General features: G+C 49.5%; 1 long non-coding RNA gene across 1 annotated transcript; it reads right to left on the reverse strand.

The window, feature by feature from the left end:
- Positions 1-536: 536 nt before the first annotated feature.
- On the reverse strand, positions 537-895 carry LOC147343349 (uncharacterized). The gene is made up of 2 exons (XR_015156050.1): positions 792-895; positions 537-569 (listed from the first exon to the last, which is right to left on the reverse strand). It is a non-coding gene; the product is annotated as an uncharacterized LOC147343349 (long non-coding RNA).
- Between the last annotated feature and the right edge of the window lie 12,033 nt (positions 896-12,928).

Consider the following 12,928-nt stretch of genomic DNA (forward strand, 5'->3'; position numbering starts at 1 on the left):
TGACACAGCAGTGTAAAGCAACTATACGCCAATAAATGAATGAATGGATGAATGAATTTTTAAAAAAGGAACACAGTGGGCCCCCTAGAACTTGTGGAAATGAGGAGTCCACCCCTAGGCTGCGGCACAGCGTCAGGGCTGCCCTCACGTTGGTCCACTGCCAACGGACCGCCTGGACCAAGCCTCTTCTACCCCAGAGACCTCGATGCAGAGGCAGGGAGGCAGCCAGTTGTGGTCTCTCCGGTGCTCTGCTCTTACTCACGCAGCCATCCCAAGGCTGAGATCCCCGGGAGAACAAGAAACCCACATTCCACCTCAGGACAACAGACACAGCTGCAGTCACTCACTACGCAGATGTCCCGCTCAAGTTTTCTGTTCATGTCCTTGGACTTGAGGAGGTCCTCCCTGGCCGTGTCCAGGTCCTCCTCCAGATGTTTCACGTGGGCAGAGAGGGCTGCCAGGCGCTCCTCCATCTGGCTCTGCTCCCGCAACTGCCTCTCTATGATTTCCTGGAGCTCCATCTTCTTAACCATGTCTTCCTTGTGGCTTAGAGAGCCGTCGGAGGGTCTCTAAGGGGGAAAGGAAGCCTTACACAGCCTGGTTTTGGGAGGGAGGGAACACAGTACTTCCGGGCAATCTGTGAGGTCAAAACTGCCTTCTGTGCTCTGGGAGCTCACAGGACCCTCGTGGCCACTCAAACCTACATGGTGCATCGGTGAGAGGTCCCAACAGCCCCGCACAGACTGGATGGTAAGACGAGAACCAGACAGAGAGCGAGACCAAGGACTTGCCTTTCCATTGGCGCTTGGCATGTTTTCTTGCTCATGATGTACATCAAGCACCCTGTCCGTTAGTATCTTTTCCTGGTTATTCTCCTCTGAAAGAATCATCTGCTAAAACCAAAAAAATTGAATCAGAGTTAAGAAATAAGTAAAGACAGCAAAACTCCACCTGGAAAACTCAACTCTAAACTGAAAACACAACATAAAAAGAAAATACATGGTGATGCTATCCATCCCGAATACCACCAGGTGATTAGAGTCAGAATTTGTCTTCTACTGGACAAAGGGGTACTTAAGAGATCCTGCAACTCTGAGCCACAAGTCTAGTTTACTAGTCATTAAAATAACCCTGGTGGGCGGGTCCTCAATCAGAAAGATAAATGACATCTGATGCCCACCACTACAGCCTTCATTCTTTTTTAAAATGAAAGGATTCAAATGACAAACCCTTCACGGAAATTACACAAAGACTGATCAAACTTACCTCTTTATGTGTGGCACCTAATTCTTCTTCTAACAAACTACACCTTTCGAGTGCTACTCGTAATCACGCTCTCAACTCAAATAAAAGGGGCTGAGTCACTGTGTGTTGATGTGTGTATATACGTTAGTACACTTCTTAGTGTATACTCACCCTAATACATGGATACTGTCACAGAATACCTTGAATGTCTCTCATTGATCTTAACATCAAGAGAATCTGCTTGTTAACAGCTTTAAATTCTAAGTTTGAGAGAACAAAATGTTCTCCTAAATTAATTATTACCCGGTTTTTAACTGCAAATTGATATACAGAATATAATAAATTTTGAGACATTCATGCCAACTAATACTTTTTAACTGGGGGCTTCCCAGGTGGCTCAGTGGTAAAGAATCCGCCTGCCAATGCACGAGGGCAGGTTCGATCCCTGGGCCAGGAAGATTCCCTGGAGTAGAAGATGGCCACCCACTCCAGTATTCATGACTGGGAAGCCCCATGAAGAGAGGAGCATGGTGGGCTACAGTCCACAGGGTTGCAAAGATTCGGACACGACTGAGCATGTATGCAGGCAACGCTTTTTAACCATATAAAACTCTGAATTCTTACAGAAAAAAATGTATATACAAGAATTCAAGACGCTCAGAAGTCAACTAGTTACATAAATATGTGCATCATCCGCCTAACAAGGCAGCAAGTGTACAAATCCAGGACGGCCGGATGGCTGGTACCGTCTCGTCCAGGGCCTTGTGGTGTTCAAAGAGCAACTTCAGCGCCCTGAGCACCTCCACCTCACTCCTCATGCCGGCTGGGGACTGCGCCTGCCGCTTGCCTGCTGTCATCCCGACGGGTGGAATATATCGCGAAACCAGGCACTCCAGGTGCTCCAGCAGCAGCTGCAGGGCAGGGCCAAAGGAACACCTTCAACCTCATGCTTGAATTCCGGGCCGATAACTCCTCTCAGCCTCACGCTATAGCCGGAAACATGCTAAGGCACGTCGGAATCCTGCCAGTTCCGTCGAAAGTTAGAGTGGACTTCCCCAGGGGTCCAGTAGTTAAGACTCCACACTTCTTCAAGGATCATGGGTTTTAACCCCTGGTCGGGGAACTAAGATCCCTCACAAAGTGTAGCGTGGACAAAAATGTAAGTTAAGAGAACTCCCCCCTCATATGTACTAAAATTACATTAGCTCTCATCAGAAATTTGAAGCAAGGTATGAGAACCCAGAACTGATCCACCCTGGTCTGTTCAGCGGGAAGATGTGGAAAATGACTTGAAAATCAGACAAAGTTTAAAGACAGCACACGGAGGCCAGCGGTGACCCCCGCGGGGCAAATGTCAATACGTGAGAATCCCCCTACTGACCCTGGTGTTGTTTCTTTCAGCTTTCAGCTGAGCGATTTCCTCTTTGGCTTTACAAAGCTGCTCCCTGTAGGTGTATCCTTCGGGAGTTGGAAATTCCTAGAAAACAGTTAAATGAGAAACTAAATGCAAACATAAATTAAAAAGAGAGCGAGACTGTGAAGACTGACCCTGTCAAGTCTCTCCAGGCTCCACACAAAGGATCTCCATGCCCCTCCAGAGAAGAGGGGTCCACTGACCCCAAGACCACACAGACCACCACAACTCAGACTGGCCTTCAGCCTCCACCTCGACCTGGCAGGCACGCGGCAGGAGAGAACCTGGAATCCAAGCCTGCCTTCTCAAGACCCAGGGACATCTGAGAAACTTTCCAAAACGTAAACCTAACAACAAAGTGGATAAAGAGATTCTTAAACGACACACAGACCTGGAGCCACTGGGGAAAGTGAAGAAAAAAAAGAAGGTCTACAAGGCCACGAGGCTTTGGAGTGTTCCTCTGGGAAAAAGGCGGATGGCACCTCAAAGCCATCTGTTAGCCTGACTCCACAGAAGCCACCCAGTCATTCAATCAACCGGTTAAAATGTTAAATTTATGTTATATGTACTTTACCACAATTTGCGTGCATGCGGGGCCATCCACGTGGTGAACTTGCTCAAACTGAACCACACGGGGTCTTTCGTTCTTCTATTTTTCTTTGCAGAAATTAAAAAAATCCTGGGCTACGTATCCACTACTACATACTGAGTTTTCAGCACCCAGAACAGTGCCCAGCACTTGTAAGAGGCATGCAGTAGACATGTGTAGCTATGAGGGTGTATGTCATACACGTAAGCAGTAGGTACCTGTCATTAAAATACTGGACACACTGGTCTGTGCTTTGTAACATGGGAGACATTAACGGGCTTAGCCGTTCTGCTTCAAGGACTGACTCTCTAACTCGATCCTCATGCCCCAGAGATTCCTCCAGCCCGTATATCCTTTCTTTGCAAGAAGGGAGACATTAAGGGCCTTACCCTTTCTGCTTCAAGGACTGACTCTATAGCTCAGTCCATGTGCCCCAGTGACTTCTCCAGCCAGTGTTTCCCTTCTTGTGGGGCCCCCGCCCATCCTCCATGCAGCAACTGCACAACCTCTTACAAGGTAAACCTGCTGGGGTCGATCCTGCCCACTAAGGCCAGAATGCCCTGGCCAGCAGGGCCCACAACCATGCTAACAAAATGAAACACAACCCCAATGCTTCGCCGGGTGAGGGCCAATCTGACGGGCCCAGCCCCCGGCTGCTCTCACCTCAGGCTGCTCTGCTTCCAGGACGTGGGCCGAGGCCAAGTCCTTCCTAGTCTTCGCCTTTGCCTTGGGGTTGCAGCGCTGGAATAACGCCCAAAGGCGGGCCCTTCTGTGACCCATCCTCGCGGATAGGGGCAGCCCCCCACTCGGGGGCAACCGCTGTTTCACGGTAGGATACCTCGGCTACCGAGCTATCACCACCAATCTCACACTACGACCACCACTCTCACACACACTGCTCTCACACACCACTCTCACACACACCGTTCTCACACTATGACCACTGCTCTCACACTATGACCACCAAATGGCATGAAGGCTCCGCCTCCAGCACATCTCCCAGGAGCCCAGAACTGGAACCCACTCGGTCACAAGGGGCTCCGTGGCAACAGGGGGGCTGGGCTCAGGTCCACTGTCAAGGGTGCAGAGAGGGGAGAGGGGCTGCCAAAAAGTCAACAATTGAGTGCGGAGTGCAGGAGAAGGCAGGCTGTGCCCACAGCTCAGGCCCCCTGTCAAATACGACCCTGCAAGGTACTGGGTCACAGTCGAACCAACCAGTATAAACTCCTTCAGAAACCACCAGCCCTGGGAATGAGCACATCTTCTAAGTGGGCTTCTGCCCCCTCTACCCCCCAAACAAGCCTCCAGTGAGGCTACTGAAAGGGCAGCCCTGAACTCAAGGGCGTCCCCAGAACCCACTCAGCTGCGGAGGACTCACGACGCTAGCTGCCCCTCACTCTCACCCTGAGCTCGGTCCTCCCTGTCGGAACTCTCACTCGAGCTCAGCAAGGGCTTGACCAACCTCACTCCAGGCACTTAAAATGAACCCACAGTGGGTACAGGGGTTCATTCAATCTGCTGTGAACTCGCCCTCTTTACTTCGACCCTCGGCTGCCAGACGACTCTGCCCCGTGGGGACTGCATGGTGGAGGTTCAGGGGTGTCCCTGCCTCGAGCCGCGACAGCCAGCACCTCCCAGACCCCGCCTGAGTCTCCCACCCCTCTCCTGGCTCCACTCCCACCCTCGCGGTTCTCCACTCGCCAGGGCACAGGCCACTTGCTCCTGGCTCAGCCCGGCCCTCTGCTGTCATTTGAGGACCTCGGTCCCCAGGGTGCTTTGGGTCCTATATCCACCCATCTCAGCAATTACACACTCTGGGAGAGACAGGGTACAGTTTGGGGTCCTGCCCGCAGTTCACCCTGAACACGTTCTCTTTTTTTAGCTTTATCTACTGGAGTTCTCTGAGATGTGTTCTTAAAACCTCAACTGTTGCTTTCAAAAAGACTGTAAGGTCACTGTGCTCAACTTTACGAATAAAATCTTCATTTTCCACCTTAAAGTGAAACTGGAGGGAAGACTAAAAGCAGTCATTTTTTCAAACTGAAAAAGAAAACCCACGTGTGACCATGTCACAGAATACAGGTCACGTAACCCCTCCCTCCTCAGCCTTGGCCTCCACCACCAGCAGCCCGGCATTGCAAGGCCTGCCCTGGGCCGCCAGGGGCAAGGGCAGAGGGGAGACCGGCTCCTCTGTCTCCAGGCCGCGTGGGCCGCCTGCTCCACCTCCTTCCCAAGTTCACGTGGCACTGAAACAGCCCAGGCAAGCTGGGGACTCTGACCAGAAACACAGCCATGGGTACCAAGCAAGGACCCCTGGTTCTTGTTTTCCCTGGTATCAAATTAACTTGATCAAGACAATTACTGTGACTGTTACATGTGGCTTCAGATGACAGAAGACCCCCCCCCCAGGGTGTCTCCACTTCCAGTGACAGACGCAAGCATCTTGTAGGTCAGCCTACCAAGAGCTAGAAAAGCTAAATAAGGTTTAAAAGAGGTCCTTAGGCAGCCACAATCCAAGATTTCAAACAAAACCGAAGCTCAGTGAGGGAGCTGGAGACTGAGAGGGCCGCTCGTTCCCTCGGGGCATCTGAGCAAAGCTGACTCTGTGAAGAAAAGGAAGGGAAAAAGTCAAGCAGAGGGGGCTGGCTCACACAGCTCTGGAGGGTTCCTTGGGCTGTGGAGACAAAAAGTCAAGCGCAGGCCTGACGCGTCAGTCTGGATGTCAGAAAACGTACCCAACACTCTGCCCAAACCGGCTGAGTGCTGACTATCAGTCACCTCCTGGTGCTCAGGAGAGACGGTGGGCTTCAGGACCTGCCGAGAACGCGGGGCCCTGGGAGGCACCCCAGGTTTCCAGACACTGGAGACGCTGGAAAGCTCCTCCCTGGGGTCTGGGGGGAAGGTGGGTGAAGGCTGCTGAGACTGAGCTTAAAAGGACCCCCAAGCCTCAAGTCCCTCAGGCCCTGAGTGAACAGACAGCTCTGTCCCTACTGGAGGTCTGCGTCAGAGGAAACTCTGGAGAAAGCAGCATCACTCAGAACCTCTAGGGTTTTCCAAACATAATGTCCAACATGCAACCAAAGAAGCAAAAGAGGGTGTAACAACAAACAGGACCAAGAGAAAAAGAACTGAACCAGATCCAGAGGTATGAGATATATATCAGCGTATCAGAGGTATGCTAGAGGTATCAGATGCAAATGTCACCTGTTCAAAAATATACTTGACAAAAGGAAAAATTTCTGAGAATCAAAACCAATCTAGAACTTTACAATAACAGTGACTGAATTTAAGAACTCAGTCTCTGGGCTTAACATCAGATTGGATGTAGCTGAAGAGACGATCAGTGAACTGAAGGACGGATCGGTTACAATATATATATAAGAGGGAAAAGGGATAGAATGTATTGAAGGAATCTGTTGTTAAACTATGTTGTTAAAAACTATAAATGGGGACCCTCATGGTGGAGAAAAGACAGAAAGGGGAATAAGAAATGCCTCCAGGGGCTGAAACTAAAGAGCCTCTTAGTGAAAGTGAAAGGGGAGAGTGAAAAAGCTGGCATAAAACTCAACATTCAAAAAATGAAGATCATAGCATCCAGCCCCATCACTTCATGGCAAATAAATGGGAAAACAGTGGAAACAGTGACACACTTTATTTTCTTGGGCTCCGAAATTACTGCAGATGGTGAAATTAAAAGATGCTTGCTCCTCGGAAGGAAACCTATGACAAATCTAGACAGCATATTAAAAAGCAGAGACGTTACTCTGCCAACAAAAGTTCATTTAGTCAAAGCTATGGTTTTTCCAGTAGTCATGTATGGATGTGAGAGTTGGCCCATGAAGAAGGCTGAATGCCAAAGAATCAATGCTTCTGAACTGGGGAGTTGGAGAAGACTCTTGAGAGCCCCATGGACTACTAGGAGATCCAATCAGTCAGTCAATCCTAATGCAAATCAGTCCTGAATATTCATTGGAAAGACTGATGCTGAAGCTCCAATACTTTGGCCACCTGATGCAAAGAGCTGACTCATTGGAAAAGAACCTGATGATGGGGAAGACTGAAGGCAGGAGGAGAAGGGGACGACAGAGGATGAGCTGGTTGGATGGCATCACCGACTCGATGGACATGAGCTTGAGCAAGCTCCAGGAGTTGGTGATGGACAGGGAAGCCTGGCGTGCTGCAGCCCATGGGGTTGCAACGGGTCAGACACAAAGCGACTGAACTGACTGACAGGGACAGTGGTAAGAGTTGGTTCAAGAATCAGACCATTGAGTCAAAAATGAAAACCACACATTGGTTTCAGCAGCTCTGCGGGTGCCTAAGGCAAGAAGCAAATGTTCAAGCACTCAGAGGAAAAAGGGTGTGGCTTTTAACGGCACAACAACACTGAGAGCTGACTTTCCAAGAACAAGGAAGTCAGAAGATAATGGACTGGCATCTGTAAAATGCTGAAAAACAAATAACCACCAACCTGGAATTCTACATCCAACAAAAACTCTCTTCGAAAGTGAAAGCAAAATAGAGACTTTGAGGGCAAATGGAAATGAGACAACTCATCACCCACACACATGAACTAAAAAAATATATTAAGGCAGTGCTTTGGGAAAAAGAAAAGTAGTCTCTGATGGAAATATAAAAAACAAGTAAAGACCAACAATGAGGTAACTGTGAGGGTAAATACTAACTCTACAAAACAATGATGTTAATGCCAAAAATATATCTAACCGTTTAAAGTGTGACAGTGACAAGGAGGAAACAGTCGTGTCAGGGAGGCAGTAAGAGTACTAAGTTAGACTTGAATGTAAAACACACGCTGTGTCTGCAAATGTACACCCAACAACCTGACAGAGGAGCACAGAACTAGAGAAACACTTCATACTTCTAAAAGAAGGCAAGAGCAAAGAACACAGACTAGGTGGGACAAACAGAAATCACACAGCAACATGGTGTCTACACACTGAAATATCAACATTATAAACAGAGCCAATACTCAAACTGATTCCAGTGAAAACTATACACTATTCAGAGGTACATGTTAAGATGGAAGGTCTTTTAGACAGGTGAAAGTAAAAGATACCCAAGCTAACACGGACAGAAAACTGACGTGGCAACATCACTGTCAAATAGTGTCTAAAGAAAGAAGCATTACTAGCAATAAAAAAGAACATCTCATACTGATACAAGTTCAGTCTAGCAAGAAGATGAGGATTCTAAACTTGAATGTACCTAATAACATAACCTCAAAATATCAATACATAAAAACTGACAGAAATAGAAAAGGAGTAACAGCCGAGTTCATAATCCCAGTGGGAGACGTTAAAGACACATCTCTCCTGGAACTGGGCTCCCTGGTACGTAGTCACCTGCAACCATGAAGTACCTGAAATGTGGCTGGCTCTACAATGAGATGCGCTGCAAGCCTGAAACACATGCTGGATTTTAAAGACTTAGCATGAAAAAAAGAACGTGAACTATTGCATTAGGTTTTATCATGTTGATTACACGCTGAAATGATAATATTTGGGGTGTGTTAAAATAAAATATATTACAGGTAATTTCACCTACTTCTGCTTTTACTCAACGTGGCTACTGGAAGCTGAATTACATGAGTGACATACCTGATGTAACTGATACACACGGAACACTGCATTCCCACTGATACATATTATTTTCAAGAGCCCAACGAACATATAACAAAAAGAACATGTATTGGGCTATTAGGAAAGCTCGAATTATTTCAAAAGACTGAAATAATGCAGAGTATACTTAGGGACTGCAATGGGCTGACAGTTTATGGGCCCTCAAACTTCACCCCGCACGTGGTGATGATCCTAGGAGGCAGGCACTCTGGGAGGGGTCAGGCCAGGAAGGAATGGGCTCCCGTGCTGCGAGGACAGGGAGAAGCAGCAGGCAGTCTAGGAACCAGGAAACATGACTCACCAGACGTGGCACCTGCTGATGATCTTGGGACTCCCCAGCCTCCAGGACTACAAGAAACAACTTTCTGTTGTTTATCAGCTAGTCTACGGCATTTACAACAGTAGCCGAAAAAGACAGGGCTCTTTGATAGTGAAAAAGACAGGGCTCTTTGATAGTGAAGGACAGGGAAGCCTGGCGTGCTGCAGTTCATGGGTGACAAGGAGTCCGACACGACTTAACGAATGACCACCACCACCACCACCACCACCACGAGTTGATCTGAGTTAAGACTAAAACGGAACTCATGGCTTAGGCTATTTAGTCTGTTTCACACAGGCCAAAATGACTCGTATATTTTAAAGTATTTATCCAAAAGTGCCCCTTGATAGCATTTTACAGCCTGTACATAATAGGATGAATACTTTAAAAAAAATTTACTAGTCTATACTTCTAAAATATAATATTTCAAAATATTTTCCTATAAGAGACTTTGAATATTTTTTCAGTAACTCTCCCTCTTTCCCTCCATGACAGGCACTGAACAATGTTGAGGAAAAATCAGTTTGGTGCTAGGAAGTAACTGGCAGGATACGCGTGCGCGTGGGGCCTGGGGGCTGGGCTGAGGGGTGTGGAGGTCTCGGCGCCCTCCCACCCGCGGCCACTCCAGACCCAGCCGCGCTCGCTGAGCGGGGCCTCCCCCCCGATCCCATTCGCTGCTCAGGCCCACGCGGCCCCGGAGGTGTGGGGCTTCGGCGCCCGCCGCCTCCCAACCCCCGCGGCCCAGGGGCCTCTGAACCTCCTGCGGGCCTAGGCGCAGCGAAACTTGAGCGCAGAACTTGCCCGGCACCTGTCCGGTGCCCAAACCCACCAGAAGCCAGGAAGGCGCGGTCGAGCGGAGCGCCTCAGCCCCTCCCCTTCGCACTACCGAGGCCCCCCTTTTGCCCCCACGCCAAGCCCTCGACCTTCCTGAGAGAGCAGACGAGCCACAGGCAGACACACAGACAGACACACAGACACTCGAACGCACCCACGCCAAGGGAGACAGCTGGCCTGCGCAAGCTCCTCAGCCAGAGCCAGAGCGCCTGGGAGAGGCCGGGGCCAGACGAACGGGCCGGCGGTTGGCTGTCAGGAGATACAGAGGCAGAAATACATGAAGATTCCGAGACAGACTCCAAGACGGCAAGAGGAGATACAGACACACACACACACACACACACACACACACACACACACACACTTGAGTGTGGTCTTTGGAAATACTTGTGTTCGTAGTTGCTGGGTTGAGCCCAACTTTGATACGACCCATGGACTGCGGCCCATCTGGCTCCTCTGTCCGTGGCATTTCCCAGGCGAGGATACTGGAGTGGGTTGCCATTTCCTTCTACGGGAGGCATCTTCCGGACCCAGGGATCGAACCCCATTCTCCTGGGCGCGGATACCTTGCCATCTGAACCAGGACATTGCTAATTCCCTAGGCAAAATACAAAGAATAGAGCTCGTGTTCTACTAAATGGAAAGATGATTTCCAAAACAGAAGCTGTCCTTTGTTGGTATCTTTGAATCTTTATGTAGTTTTCGTTGATTTTTACTGTTAAGGCTAACTGAACAAGGCAAGAGAGAAACCCCAGAATTGAAAAGCAATTGACGGTTTTGGAAGAAACATGTGCAGGTGAAGCTCTCTTCCTTTTTGAGAGATGGTTAAATGCAAAATCTTGATTCAACACATATGACTTTTGTGCACTTTCTTTCAAATCTCCATGACAAAACCCTAAGGCGTCCAGGAAGAAAGGAGTAGAGGGGCAGACAAAAAGAGCAACCTTTCCCCTTGGTGCCATCTCAACCAGCTGCTTAGTTCCTTCATCTCAAGGACTATCATCTGGGCTTCTCTGGTTTGTCTGATTCTTGTTTCGGGGACCGTTTCTAGTCACAAGGCTGTCAACAGTGGGGGTGGGGTGTGTGTGTGTGTGGGGGGGGGGGAGCCCTTCTTTCCATTCCACATGAGACCCAGTGGACAATCCAGGCCCTGCCCACTGCATTGAGTGTGCAGCAACAATATCAACGGTAATGTCGGTGAACAATGCGTATTCCTGGAATCCACTCCGTTGGCTACTGACTGTGTGTGGTGGTGGTCTGGAACCTAGACCTGGAAGCTTTCTGGATGACTGCAAATGACACCAAAGTCTGAGGACGATGGAAGATCTTCACATTTCTGCAAGAGCCACACACCTCCAGAAGGAACCACAAGACTTGCCTGAAATGGTCAAGGTATAAGTATTGGCCTCAACGTTGGAAGGTCTCCACCTTTGCTATGGAAGTCAAACCATCTTTCTCTGAAATGAAAATGGAGCATACTGAACGTTCACATGCTTCTAGAGCATTTGAAAAGCCCTAACTTGTAGAAATCTGCTGTACGAGTTCCTTGAAAGCAAGAACCTCTATGTATGGATATGTCTTCATGCCTTAGGTTGTGCCTCGAATATAGTGTACACATCAACCCAGGAAAGGAAAGAATTGACTCGCCAAATATACAAAGAGATCAAAAGGGCCGAGCCAAGTGACCCCTTGAGGCTTCCAAGAGCTTTTCTGTCGTTCACACACTAAGTAAATACTGAGCACCTACGATGAGCTAGGAGGCATGTAATAAGTTTCAGGAAATAGAAGGCGGAGAGAAGAAGACACAGAGTTCCTGCTTTCACTGAGACGACTCTAATGATACATCACAGGCAGATCCTTTGAGAACCTATAGAGGGGCCTCTTCCCTCACCACAAAACCTGGGTGTCAGGGAAGGCTTTGCAGAGGCCCCATTTCGTGGAGGTCCATAGGTTGAACCTAGGTAAACCAGGGTTGAGTTGCAGGAAGAATTTCAGGCAGGGAAAATAGCATCTTGGAAGGCTATGTGACCAGGGAAACTTAGGACATTCAAGAAACGAAAAATGCCCTATGGGATGGAAGCCAAAGAGTGCAGAGGGCATTCCAGGCAAAAGACATCAGAGAAGAACGTGAGGAGCAAGCCTGAAGGGAAGTGGTCGTATCTTCAATAGGCTGGGAAAATACGAGAGCCGTTGGAGCAGGGAGGTGACAGCATTGCATCTGCATTTCCAAAAGGTCGTCTTGCTCCACATCACTAATGATTGGAGAGGCTCAACTCCAAACTCCAAGGAGGGACCACTTCACATGAGCCCGATTGGGCCTCACTGCGATGTCTGTCAATAACCAATGCTGGAGAAGATGTGGAGCAAAGGGAACTCTCCTCCACGGTGAGTAGGAATGGGCGTGGGTAGAGCCGGTATGGAAAAGAATATGGAGGTTCCCGAAGGAACTAAAAGTGGAAGTAGCGTATGGTTCAGCAGTCCGACTCCCAGGCATAGATCCACCCAAGGTATAAGTGAACAAGATAGATGCCCCGTTTGGGCACATCTATCTGTGCCTGCGCGCGCACATGCGCATGCGCGATGGCCTGCGAGGCAGGGGGTGGGGCGGGGGCTGGGGCTCTGGCTGGAGTCGGTGCAAGCCCAGGGATTGCCTGAGGCAAGCCAAAGGAGCCCCAGATGGAGACGGGACTGCCGGTCGTCGGGTGTCCTGGAAGCCGAATGCGAATGCGGAGGGGCTCGCGGGCCGCGCGGAGGCAACCCAGGTCTGCAGCGGGAGTCGGGGCCCCGGCCACTCGCTCCCCGCGGCCCGGGAGGGGCTGGGGCTGCGGGGGGGATCCAAGAATCGGGACGCGCGGCGGGGGCTGAAGGACCTCTTCTGGTAGGCAAAA

Source organism: Bos grunniens, chromosome 27 (assembly GCF_055505025.1).
Source record: "Bos grunniens cultivar Pamir isolate PY7600 chromosome 27, Bosgru_T2T1.0, whole genome shotgun sequence".
NCBI lineage: Eukaryota > Metazoa > Chordata > Mammalia > Artiodactyla > Bovidae > Bos > Bos grunniens.